The following is a 14,100-nucleotide window of genomic DNA, read 5'->3' as shown; positions in this document are numbered from 1 at the left end:
GGTCCCATTTCTAAATGCACCTTGTCCCCAACACAACCAACATGAGCACTGCTAACTTCTGTTCCAAATACACATGCAACCTGAAAATGACCTATAAAATCTAAAGGACAAAATTACTTATTGATTTAAAGGAAGAAATAAACCATAATGACATAATCAACAAATAATCAATAAGTCTTGTCTCCCCCACCTCCACCCGCCCCCAATTCTGTGACGGGATTCTCCTGTGTTTATGCTTGTTGGAGAAATGTTTAAAATACAAAAGAAATTTTAAAAATAACAGACGCTCACAGATCTATGACCTCAAATTGGCAACTGTTGAAATTTTGTCTTTTGTCATACTTGTCAATTTTTTCTATAGAAGAAATGAAATATTTCAGGTAAAGGTGATGCATTCATTGTCTCCATACCCAGGGGCAAGCACCCCCATGAACCTGATGTCAATCCTTCCTGTACATTTAAAACACTTTTCCAAACGTAAATGCATGTACAAACAGTATTTGGTATTTTTAAGCACCTAAAAAAGACTAGATAAATGCAGAGTTCCCTTCATGGCTCAGCAGTTAACGAACCTGACTAGGATCCATGAGGATGCAGGTTCAATCCCTGATCTTTCTCAGTGGGTTAAAGATCCGGTATTGCAGTGAACTGTGGTGTAGGTCACAGACACGGCTCTGATCCTGCGTTGCGGTGGCTGTGGTGCAGGCCAGCAGCTGTAGCTCCAGTTTGACCCCTAGCCTAGAAACCTCCATATGCCCAGGTGCCGCCCTACAAAGCCAAAAACAAACAAAAAAAAAAACCCAAAAAACCAAAAAAGATTAGTTAAATGGTATCATATTGTGGATTGTTCTGTAACTATCTTTATCTTCTTTGTTGATATGCCCAGTGCCCAGTACAAGGCCTGAACAACATAGATATTAGACAACTATCTGTTGAATGAATGAAAGATGGGTTTATAATAGAGAAATTCCATGGTTTATTGAATAAATACGTTCTAAAGTAGTAGATTTCTTGGTGTGCAAATGCAAATAGACAATTTATAAATGAATGACTTTTTCACTCAAATTTTTAATTTTTTTATTTTTTTGGCCACCCCATGGCATATGGAGCTCCAGGGCAAGGGATCAGATCCGAGCTGCAGCCCCAAACTAAGCCACAGCTACGTCAATGCCCAATCCTCAACGCACTGTGCCCGGCTGGGGATCAAACCCACGTCCCAATGCTCCCAAGAGGTTGCTGATCCTGTTGTGCCACAGCGGGAGCTCCTCTCTTATGTATTTTAAATTCATGCTGAAGGTGCTCAATCATCAGGGAGATACAAATCAAAACCACCAGGAGACAGCACCTCATACCTGTCAGAATGGCTATCATCAAAAAGACAAGGGACAAGTGTTGGTGAGGAAGTGGAGAAAAGGAAATCCTAGAACACTGCTGGTGGGAAGGTAAATTTTAGGGCAGCCACCATGGAAGATAGTACAGAGGTTCCTCAAAAAATTACAAATAGAACTACCATATGATCCAGCAATTCCACTCCTGGGAATTTATCCAGAGAAAATAAAAACACTACTTCAAAAAGACATATGCACCCCTAAGTTCACTGCAGCATTATTTACAATAGCCAAGACACAGAAACAACCTGGGTGCTCACTGATGGATGAACAGAAAAAGAAGACTCTGCAGACACAAGGTTATTGCCCGATAACATCCTATACCAATGATTAATGTAATCAAATGATTGAATGTGCTTAAAAATGAAAGATCAGTGTACTCTTCCAGCCTAAACTTTCATCTGGAGTAATGAACCTTATTAAATTTGGAATCTCTCAGTTTATTTTGTACACCACTCTAAAAGCTGACTGTATCCCAAATTTACATGTTTTTCTAGAACAGTTTTAACTCACTCCAACCAGAATTGGAATTCAAAGCCCTAGCGATTAGATGAATTAACCCATAATGCTAATATAACACTACAAAGACTAAAGCCTATTTTTTTATGACCAGGATAGAGTTTATAACTAACTTCAGGTCAATAAAAAAATCTATTAGGAGTTCCCGTCGTGGCGCAGTGGTTAACGAATCCGACTAGGAACCATGAGGTTGTGGGTTCGGTCCCTGCCCTTGCTCAGTGGGTTAACGATCCGGTGTTGCCGTGAGCTGTGGTGTAGGTTGCAGACGTGGCTCAGACCCCGCGTTGCTGTGGCTCTGGTGTAGGCCAGGGGCTACAGCTCTGATTCGACCCCTAGCCTGGGAACCTCCATATGCCGCGGGAGCGGCCCAAAAAAATAGCAAAAAGACAAAAAAAAAATCTATTAAAAGGTAAACTACTAAAAGAGAGTGAGTTGTTTTTCGAAAACCACATGATAGAGAAAAATCTTTATAAATGTCACCTCTCTCTTCATTTGAACCTGTGCTAGCCTTGCAGTTCTACAAAGGTCTTGACTGTCATCTGTTTTCTCAAGTTGAAACAGTAGTCGGCCCATGTCTTACCAATAAAGAGCTATTTTTCCCTCTCTTTTTGGAATTCCTGAAAAGTCAATTTACCAATGATTATATATTTGTGTCTATAAGTTATAAAAATGAAAGAAGGTCTAAGCATCACACAGGTATGAGCTCAGAAGAATCAGAAGCACTCAGTGATCCTGCAGCAGACACCAGAGACCAGATCTGGGACCTGAAGTCTGGTCATGAGTGTTTTACAATTTATCTAAGTTTTTTTTTTTTTTTTTTTTTTTTTGGTTTATGTTTTGTTGTTTTAAGCAAGAAGCTTTGCACATATGTCTACCTCAAATGCTTAAGAAGTGTTTGACGAATGCCTAAACTAAAAGGAATTTAGCTGGTTGATCGACCAATAGGAAATTGGATTGTGCTTTTGTCTATCCTCAATGTCAAAGTTTATTTAACTGTTGGCTGCTGATCTGTTAACATCAAAATTACACTGATGGAGCCAAAATCAAAGATTCCTCTGCTATTTACACATTAGGCATGAAGGCTAATTACTTCCTAACCCTTGAGGGTTTTAAGCACTTTTGATGTACTAAATACCCCTGAGGACCATATGTATTTTTAATGAGTTGAGGACACAGCCTTCAACATATGTGTAATCTAATAACTGCAGAGCAATAGTGGGTTGCCAGGCATGAGGACGTGACACACGTCAACAGAAAGATCACTCTGGCACTTGTGGCAGTGAAGTCTCCCATTCGCTCTCCAGCCAAAGTTTACAATAAGAAAATTCACTGTCTGTTGATTTATATTTCATCCCTGTGTTCCTTCCGGTGGAGCTTTTTAATGCATGATACATAAACTTAATAATATTAATACAAATTCCATCTACCATTTGCCAACGACTTTTGTGCCCCATGCTCTGTGCTAAGTACCTCAATGACACTGCGTGATGTCACTTGCTTATCACCAGATGTTCAGTATGCTTATTCGGTATAGATCCCCAGTATACAAATACAGGGGTGCGCAAGAAATATTTTCTGAATGAATGAAAGAACTAAGGAGTAGGAGGAGAACCAGAAGAATGGGTGAGAATGAATATTATGAACAAATGCATATTACTCAAAGACTGCATCAGTACCCTGATCCCAAAGTTCAGAATGGTCATCTCTTACAGGAATTAATCTGGTTCATGAAAAGATAAAATAAGATGACCATTGCTTCTTTTACCATGTAAGTGAAGCTAGATCAGAGCTTGCTTCCTTAAAAATCGGCTGGTTAGACATACCAGCTCAAAAACAAAACAAACCAAAATGCCAAGTGTTGTGCCTCCTCCTGAGTGTCTCATCTCGGTGTTAGCTCGAATGAAAACTGGTTTCTGTGACTTGGTATTTATCAACATGCATTTACTGAACAATTATTTTATGCAGGAATAGCAAACAAAATTGCAAGGGGTTACGATAAATAGAGTTGGAAATTTAGAGAAGGCCATTTAAGTTTAGAATAAAATACAGTATAAATTGTTTAGGATTCATAAAGCCAGGTTTTCACATTGCTGATTAGGAAGTAAATTTAGCATCACCAAATTAGACAACATTACTTGACCTCTGTCGGACATCATGTCAACAACCAGTTTGTGTTATCTTACAGTTTCAAATTTGATTGTGTTCCGTTCCCATTGACAGCAGCATCTCTGAGGAGCTGGCTGTTGGGTGGTTGCTGTGATAAAAAGCAGTATTGTGCAAAAGTCACTGTGGCGTATGAATAAGGGTCTCAGGTTTAAGAGGCTGTGCAGTGCCCAGCACGTGCACATATCTTCTTAGCTAGTTACCAGAGTTATTTAAGAACAAAATAAACAGTGCTGAAATTGCTACTGAGTTATTGGGACATCATTTAATCAATTCTTTTTTTTTTTTTTTTTTTTTTTTTTTTTGTCTTTTTGCTATTTCTTGGGCCGCTCCAGCGGCATATGGAGGTTCCCAGGCTAGGGGTCGAATTGGAGCTGTAGCCACCGCCCTACGCCAGAGCCACAGCAACTTGGGATCCGAGCCGTGTCTGCAGCCTACACCACAGCTCACGGCAACGCCGGATCATTAACCCACTGAGCAAGGGCAGGGACCGAACCCGCAACCTCATGGTTCCTAGTCGGATTCGTTAACCACTGCGCCACAACGGGAACTCCCTAATCAATTCTTTAGTTGTTTGGCCCTAACTAATTAGTAAACCCAATAACGAGGTTATTTCTTTGGCCCTAAGAATGCTAGGAAAAAATTACTCAGGCATGAAAGGGACCAGGAATCCACAAAGTCAGGGAACTAGTGGTTGATTTCAAGGGCACTTTGATTTCAGAAATGATGAAAATGTGCATCTTCAAATAAGAGAATGCTGTGGTTATGATCATCCCTGACATATCTATCACCTTGTTTAGAATTTTCAGGAATACTGCATCACCTCACCACGTCATTTTGCAGTAGAGGAAGTTGAGGTGCAAAAAAATTTAAGAAACATGGCCCCAGGTCACAGAGCTAGGAGAACACTGGAACCTGAACTCAAATCCAGGCCTGTCGACCCCAAAGTCGGCCCTCTTCCCTCTACCACAGCTCCTATCCCTCCAGCAACTACTATGACACATCACATGTAACGCTTAAGAGATGCTCAGCAGTTATAAAAAAATCTGTTATCAGACTCACAGACACAGAGAGCAGACTTGTGGTTACCAAGGGAGAAGGGGAGGGAGTGAGATAGGCTGGGAATTTGGGGTTAGAAGATGCAAACTATAACATTTAGAATGGATAAGCAATGAGGTCCTGCCGTATGCACAGGGAACTATGTCCAGTCTCTTGGGATAGAACACGATGGAAGGCAATGTAAGAAAGGGAATGTATGTATATGACTGGGTCACTTTGCTGTACAGCAGAAATTGGCACAACATTGTAAATCAAATATACTTTGGTTAAAAAAAAAATATATATATATATATATAAACCCCCCCCAAAAAAATCCATTATCTGCTGTGGATTGAGTGGTGGCTCCCCAATATACCTCAATCTCAACTCCCAGACCAGTGACTGTGACCTTATTTGGAAAAAGGTTTTTGTAGATGTGATTAAGTTAAGGATCTTGAGATGAGAAATTCATCCTGGATTTGCTGGGTGGGTCCTAAATCCAATGACCAGTGTCCTTACAAGAGAAAGTGAAGAGAAAACACAGAGAAGAGGAGAGGCCATGTGAAGGCAGAGGCAGAGACTGGAGTGGTGCAGCCACCAGCCAAGGACACCTGGAACCACCAGAAGCTGAAGAGGTGAGCAAAGTGTCACCCTTACGTAGTTCAGAGGGAGTGAGCCCCTGCCAGGATCTGGATTTCAGACTTCTGGCCTCCAGAACTGTGAAAGAATGTGTTTTTGCGGTTATAAGCCACCCAGTTTATGGTATGTTGCCATAGCAACCCTAGGAAACCAATACACCATCCTCAGGCCTGAGGTACCAAATGATTAAGTTTGTTATAAATCACCTAAAAATCCAGGAGTTCCTGTCCTGACTCAATGGTAATAAACCAACTAGTATCCATGAGGATGTGGGTTGGATCCCTGGCCTTGTTCAGTGGGTTAAGGATCTGGCATTGCCGTGAGCTCTGGTGTAGGTTGCAGATGTGGCTTGGATCTGGCATTGCTGTGGTTGTGGTGTAGGCTGGCAGTTGCAGCTCTGATTCAACCCCTAGCCTGGGAACTTGCATATGTCACCGGTGTGGCCTTAAAAAAACAAAAAAATAAAAATAAAAATAAAAATCCAAATTACCTGGTTAGCTACTGAAAACCTTTATAAATCCAAAATCTGAAAGCCATATATATATGTGTGTATACACACACACGCCAAGGAGCTGACTCTGACCAATTTTATCACATGGCTCTTGTTTTTAAAATAATTCATTTAAAGAAAAAATATTTGTAAGTGGTAGCCTATTAAAAGAGCATTTTAAAATCAAGGTGATACAAAGTAACAACTCATGTTACAAGTTCATGGCCAGAAAAAAAAAAAAATCCAAAACTTGTTTCAAAACAATCATCTTACAATTAGGCAGAATGTAGTTGCCAAGGTAAAAGATGAGTTATGGAGGCCAACGTTATCACACAGAAGCCACAGTATTTGAAAGAGCAAAACTTTCGTAATAAAATATATGCCTACTGTAAACAAAGGGATGGGAAATGAACTTGAAAAAACTCTTTCTTTTAAAAGAATAGGAAGAAAACCATGCAGACCCTACATGTCACAGGAAAACCACAATGGACAGGTATTCACTAAAAGCACCTGGATAGAGGAGTGTTTCTAAGATGTGCTTACAAACCAAATGTCTGCTCGTTTCTTCAACTTCAGATGGATTCATTTTACTAGCACTTCTCAAACTATCTGTGGTAAAGTACACTTTTGCAATATATAATAAAAATGGATTCCTGGGGAAAAAAATGAATGAAAGACAAAAAAATCAACCAAATTTTTATCATTAGATGCACACATAAAATCATATTTCAATCAATATAAGAAGAAGAAATACAATATAGGAAAAAAGATTTACAAATATTACACATTGTCCATGGAAAGTGTATTCATAGGTCATTCATTTAGAGAAATGCTATTATACCCATAATTCTTTGTCTTTTTGTAATTGTAACGAAATCAAATATATGGAAGAAATAGTATTCCCCATATTAAATGTCTATATGCACACTCAGAACAAACTAAGTATATGTGTAAAGTTTTTAACGTGACAAAGAAGCTTTCTGCTTGCTTGTTAACCTACTAATCTAAACTAGACGAATGGCAGTGTTACGGCAGATGCTGTGTCTCCAAAATGCTTGTGTTTAGTTTTAATAATGGTCATCATAAAGAAACTAGTCTCCCCAAAGTTAAGCTATTGGAAATGGGGGCGATTTTAAAGCAATCCAGCAAGCGTGGGATTTTTTTCAATTTTTACTCAAAATACCACCAGAAATGCTGTATGGCAAAAGTCATCTCTAACCCTCCATCGGGAGTCCATGCCAGCAATTCATCCAGTAAAGGCAGAGCTGGGTTTAAATCATCTCCCAATGAAATAAATGGTTTCCAGATTTTGCAGCCTCTTGGGTTATAGAAACCAATCTTAAAATGAGGTGTCGTAATGAGGGCCTACTAAATGCAGCTCATGTCACACCTGCTCCGTGAGACAGTCCCTGGATGCTGCTGAAACATCAAACTGCTATTGGCTTTTATGTGCTACGCTCAATTTTCTAAATATATTTTAAACCACTTTATTGAGGTATGGCTGACATACAAAAGGCTGTACATGTTTAATGTATACAAATTGAGGGCTTTGGAGATAAGCATACACGTGGATCTGAGTAATAGCCATAGTTAACTACGCTGTACCCTATAGTTAAAATCTGCTGAAAGGGCAGATCTTATGTTAAGTGTTCTTCACACACACACACACACACACACACACATACACACACACACACACACACCCCATCGTCATCATCATCACCATCAACAAAAAGGGCAGGAGGAAACTTTTGGAGGTGATGGATATTTTTATACTTTTATCACTTTGATTTCATAGCCTTCCAGGTGTGTATTTCACAAACTAAGGTGTAAAAATTTATATATATGGCCAGAGACAAGATTATGTTTCAAGTGACCTTGATTAACACAATTTCTAGCTCTGCCTTCAAAAGAAGACTACTTCTTTTTTAAAAAAATTAGATTACCATACTAAGTTAAGTCAAAAACAAGTATCATATGATGTCACTTATATGTGTAATCTAAAAAAAGGATGCAAATGAACTTATTTGCAGAACAGAAACAGACTCACAGACTTTGAAAAACTTATGGTTACCGATGGGGACAGGTGGCAGGGGGTGAAGGATGGACTAGGGGTTTGGAATTGGCATATACACACTGAGGTATACGGAATAATTGGCCAACGGGGACCTTCTGTACAGCAGAGAACTCTACCCAATATTCTGTGATAATCTATATGAGAAAGAATCTGAAAAAAAATAGATGTGGGTATATGTATAACTGAATCACTCTGCTGTTCAGCAGAAATCATCAAAATCTTTTAAGTCAACTATACGTCAATAAAACTTTAAAAAATGAAAAAAACAAAAGGGTCTGGTAACAAAATTTTTTTTTTCTTTTTTAGCTTTATTGAGGCATAATTGACAGGCCTCCTCTCAGTTTGTTAATGTAAATCCTTGTGGGCACATCTGCCAACCCCACTCTGAATAGCTCTCCAACGAAAGCTGACGTTCCTAAGGAAGGGGCTTATGGCTTTCCGTGCACTGGAAGTAAGACAAGGAGACACGGTCTTCTCTCCACTGGAAATTCTCTCCTTCAAGTCAGGTGAAGAATTTATTACAGCCTTTCAAGAAAGCGAAGTCTAAATGGGGAACTGAAATTAACTAGAAGAATTCTGTATTAATAATTATTTTAAATGGCAGGTTTTTATCTCAGCCAAACCATCACACACATGAAATAGTTTCAATGTGCTCGGGATTCTCTTTGCATGGTACTAAGCTTCTCTTAGGCAGGATGTGACCCCAGGAAAGAGAAACCCAATAAATGTCCATCAAATGGAATGGAAATCAGCATAGTCCCCAGCAAGTGATGCTTTAATTGTGCATCAGACACCCCTGCACTGTGTGGAGTCCATTAAAATACATGCCCTTGTAAATTCAATATATCATCTTGATTATTTCCCTCCTTACCTATGATGCTATTTCAGAGTGGGTTAAAATCAATAAGATAATACATTGGTTTAAAAAAAAAAAAAAGAAAGAAAACTCATCATACAGAAAGCATCAATCCTCTGGCCACAAAATTACATCTCTAACTGTTTCAAGAATTCTTCAGTCTTATAAAACTCTTTTCAAACATTAGTTCTAATAGAAATAAAGCTATATAGCATTTACAGGACATATAAGTGGTTATAAGAGAGAACACTGTATGGAGTTTAAAATAAGACAAACGGTCACGCAGCATCAATTATTTACACAGAACCTCTAGAAATACAAGCAGGTTGAGAATTCTAAATATCAAAAAATTCCATGCACCTACAGCTCTCCTTTAAATAAACTTATGTAAGGTTACATGTACTCAAAAAATTCTCATTTTCTCACGATCTAGTTTTTTTCATTTCAAACACAGTTCTAACTACAGAATATTCCCATATAACTACAATTTCAATGCTTTGGTCTGTATTTTCCATTTTTGAGAAACTTTTTTATACCAAAAGACCATCACCACCATAACAGCTTATAATAACTTATCACACTAAAATAACTTATCACACTAAAATAAAACTTTGGGAGTTCCCATCATGGCTCAGCAGAAATGAATCTGACTATATCCATGTGGACGCAGGTTCGATCTATTCGACTCCTAGCCTGGGAACCTCCATATGCCATGAATGTGGCCCTAAAAAGACCAAAAAATAAAATAAAATAAAATAAAACTGTGGGAGTTCCCATTGCGGCTCAGTGGAAATGAACCTGACTAGTATCCATGAAGATATGGGTTCGATCCCTGGCCTCGCTCGGTGAGTTAATGATCCAGCGTTGCTGTGAGCTGTGGTGTGGGTCATAGACGTGGCTCCCGATCTGGCATTGTTGTGACATGGCGTAGGCTGTCAGCTACAGCTCTGATTCACCCCTCGGTCTGGGAATTTCCAAATGTCGCGGGTGCAGCCCTAAAAAGATAAAAATTAAAATGAAATGAAATGAAATAAAATAAATCTGTATATTCAATAAACTCATGCTCCACCGTGAAAGAAAAAAATATGCAAAACCCTCACAGGAGAAATAGGGAAATCCATCGATCACAGCTCGACAGACACTGAAAAGCCAGGCTGATACAATGAGGAGTGAACAGAAGCTGATGGACATTGCATAACACAGTGGCTTCAGCAGAACCAATAAGAAAATCGCACAGGATCTCCAGATGAAGAACAGCCTTTGCGAAAACCAGGAGGAAGGCTGAAGGAGTACTCAAGTTTAAGTTCTATGCTAGAAGTCAGTCACCCTTAGGAAGCTGAATTGGGGAGATGAGGGTATCTGGTTTAAGTTTATTTACCAGTGTAATGCTGGAAGTTCCTACAGGAAGCATTTCTTTTGATATTAAAAAAAAAAAATTTTAACCTTTTTTTTTTCCTCCGGGAAATGTTTTGAAGTGTAAAATCCACATCTAAAATGCACAGACTCCGTTTCCACAAAAATTCAGGATGCTTCAAGGTATGTAATGTACCATTTATCACACTGTCTACCTTAAAAATTAAGAACCTAAAAATTAAGGACCTAGAAAAAATTTCAGCAAATTATTGCTTGTTCATCCCCCTCCTGGAAATGAAACAGCTTTTATTATGAATGGCTGGAGGAGGAGGGTACAAAGGAAGAGGCAGTTCTTAAGGACAACCTGGGTCCCAGGCACAGGGTCAGTTCCTGTAATAGGTTATCATCCCATTAATTCCCACATCAACTCTATAAATGAGGCATAAGTGCTTGTGTTACAGATAGAGAAAGAGGCTAAGAGAGTTTAAAAGGATTGTTCCAGATCATGCAGTCACCAAGTACCAGGGATTCTGCTGGTTTGACTTCCCCGAGCTACCAACCTGCTCTGCCCTTATGTCCTGCCTCTGACTACTCACCCCATCTTTTGTCCCTCTCCCTCCACTTTCCCTCCTGTTTTTTCTGGAATAAGTAGATAGATGTAGTCACTTCTGTAATTCTCTAGGGCATTGATCCCCAGATGCTACCTTCCAGGTGTTAAGGCAAAGACAGCTCTAACTACCAACTTAAAATTGCCTTTCTCCTCTTCCTTGGCTTCTCTTCCACTGGGAGGAAGCGGAACTTCCCATTAGAGAAGTTTGGGACATCAGTGAGGCCGTTTTCTTTGCCACCAGCCTGGAGAACATGTCACTGTGTCCCATGGCTGATGTTCCTGGGATTCTGGAGGCTCTGCAGTGCACAGAGCAGACCCCCAGAATGCGTGTGCCTATGCATCCTCCCCGACGTTCGGTGGGACCTCGGTCACGTGAAATACGTATTTGTGATTATCTGTACTTAGAACAGAACTCCACTCTACATATGGACACAAAACTGTTTTGCCCAGCTTTAATAAATGCTGAATTTTCCAGGATTATAACTGCATGCAGAACACACTGGACTTTGTTCGAAATGCTGCCTTGAGTTAGTCCTCATTTCTGAAACTGTGCCCACAACAGATTAAGGTTTGAGCCACGCACACACTCACGTAACACAGCTGGGTCAGCTGCCTCTGTACTTGTGACTCCCGCTCCATGGGGAAGGGAGGGCGTCTGAGGACTTTAGGACAGCTTCGGATGAGCCACATATTATAAGTTTTCATGATTAACAAAACAGTACTTTATTATACATTACCTTCTCATTCCCACTCATTTGACAATCGAGTAACAAATCAACTCTTGAAATTATGTGCGTAGGTAAGGTTGTATTTCTGGGTGGGAAAAGAAGCGTTACAAAGTGTTTGTTGTAAAAAGAAAAAAAAGGTGGTAGGTCTGTGGAGGCTAACAAGTAAGGGAACTGTTGAATAAAAGAATATGGATAGTTGTTCTAATTAACTCTGTCACTAACTGCTGTATAACTAGGTAAGTCAGTAAAGAAGACAGAAATAAAAGACAGGCTTAGGAAAATAAAAGATGACTATATACTTAGATCAAGGTGCTGAATTAAATCCAACCCTGATTTACGAGAATGAGGGTGGGGCAGGACATTCAGGAGGAAGAGGCAGTGACTATTCAATCAAACATCATGTTTATATTTATTTATTTATTTTTAGTTTTTTGCTTTTTAGAGCCATACCTGCAGCATATATAAGTTCCCAGGCTAGGGGCTGAATTGGAGCTGCAGCTGCCAGCCTATGCCACAGCCACAGCAATGCCAGATACAAGCCGCATCTCTGACCTACACCACAGCTCATGGCAATGCCAGATCCTTAACCTACTGAGCAAGGCCAGGGATCGAACCTGTATCTTCATGGATACTAGTCGGGTTCGTTATTGCTGAGCCACAACGGGAATGCCTAAATTTATTCTTTAAATAGGTTGGAATCAGATTTGAACTTCTTGTCAATTCCAGAGACTCTTTCCTCTTTCTGTGAATTCTATTTTTTTTTTTTTTTCTTTTTGGCCACCCCGCAGCATATGGAGTTCCCAGGCCAGGGATCAGATCCAAGCCACAGTTGCAACGTAAGCCACAGCTGCAGCAAAGCAGGATCCTTAACCCACTGTGCTGGTCGGGGATCCAACCTGCGTTCCAGTGCTCCAAAGACGCTGATGATCCTGTTGTGCCACAGCGGAATCTCCTTACTGTGAATTCTTTTTGTTTTTGTTTTTGTTTTTTGCCTTTTTAGGGCCTCACCAGAGGCATACGAAGGTTCCCAGGCTAGAGGTTGAATCGGAGCTGTAGCCACTGGCCTACGCCACAGCCACAGCAACACCAGATGCGAGCTGAGTCTGCCACCTACACTGTAGCTCACAGCAACGCCAGATCCTTAACCCACCGAGTGAGGCCAGGGAGAGAACCTGCGTCCTCATGGATGCCAGTCAGATTTGCTTCTGCTGAGCCACGACGGGAACTCCTCCTTTTTGTGAATTCTTAAGACCCCCTACCTTTCCTTTATTTTCCTACTTTTTACTCTCCCTTTTTCTATTTTTCCACTTAATTTTTAAAATTATATTATCTCCCTAAGACATTTTGAATCCTTTTGGGGCAGGGAGAATTAGGTAATGTATAAATAAATAAATGCTTTTCCAAACAGAAAATGCTGCAACATTAACTACCCCTTCCAAACTGAAATTGTGAGTAATATCCAAGTTGGGCACAAGGTATTGTGACATAAAACTCCCATTTTTGAATAGGGAGTTTACGTAATCACTGTAATTTCATTAAGATTAAAGATGCATAAGAAAGGCCATCCCCAGTTATGTCATTTGCTAAATCTACAGTTCCAAGTTTAAAATGAATCACTATCACTTAAAATACGTTGGGGAAAGGTATAACATTTCTGTCCACAAATTCAAAATACAGGTTGAATGTGAAGTGAATATTCTGTTTCTGAAAATGTCCAGGAGCTTAAGAAGAGAGCTTTCTATTGACTCCCATCATGACTGTAAATATTAGGATAATATAAACATTAACCAAGAAGGCACTGTCATATTTATATTTTTTCAATGTCCTTGGGAACGTGAATTTGCCTCCTGCCAATGTCACATGTATGTTCTAAAGATACAGAGAAAAAATAGAAGCAAGCTCCTCAGAATAAGTGCTTGGGAAATACCAGGTATTTTTGAAGTAGTACTCTGCAAAAGGCCATAAATAGTGTTCAAATGAGGAGCTCTCATGTGGGACATTTCTTTAGCTCTAAAGCTGCAGAGACACCCACAGTTTCTACAATTCTGACAGGCAGTTAGGAAACACTGATGCTATAAGAGGCTGTGTGCCCCCCTTTCCAGCCAAATCTAAGTTGCTTCAAGAGGACCGGCCATATCAGCCACATTCCCTCTCCCGAGGCTCAAAATGGGAACTAGACTATTCAGGATTGATACGGCAAATCTAGGGGCTCAAGATCTTTATGGGGAATTAAGAGCGT

At 39.9% G+C, this 14,100-nt stretch overlaps 1 protein-coding gene across 15 annotated transcripts in view; it reads right to left on the bottom strand.

Moving 5' to 3' along the window:
* The window catches only part of STOX2 (storkhead box 2), a 215,223-nt gene that overhangs the window by 68,728 nt on the left and 132,395 nt on the right, over window positions 1-14,100 (bottom strand). The window lies entirely within an intron of this gene.

This window comes from Sus scrofa, chromosome 15, assembly GCF_054392235.1.
Source record: "Sus scrofa isolate SSC_HxYL_T2T_F1_AM1 chromosome 15, Sscrofa_HxYL_maternal_Yorkshire_Landrace_v2.0, whole genome shotgun sequence".
NCBI lineage: Eukaryota > Metazoa > Chordata > Mammalia > Artiodactyla > Suidae > Sus > Sus scrofa.
This window is presented reverse-complemented; position numbering and strand designations above follow the sequence as displayed.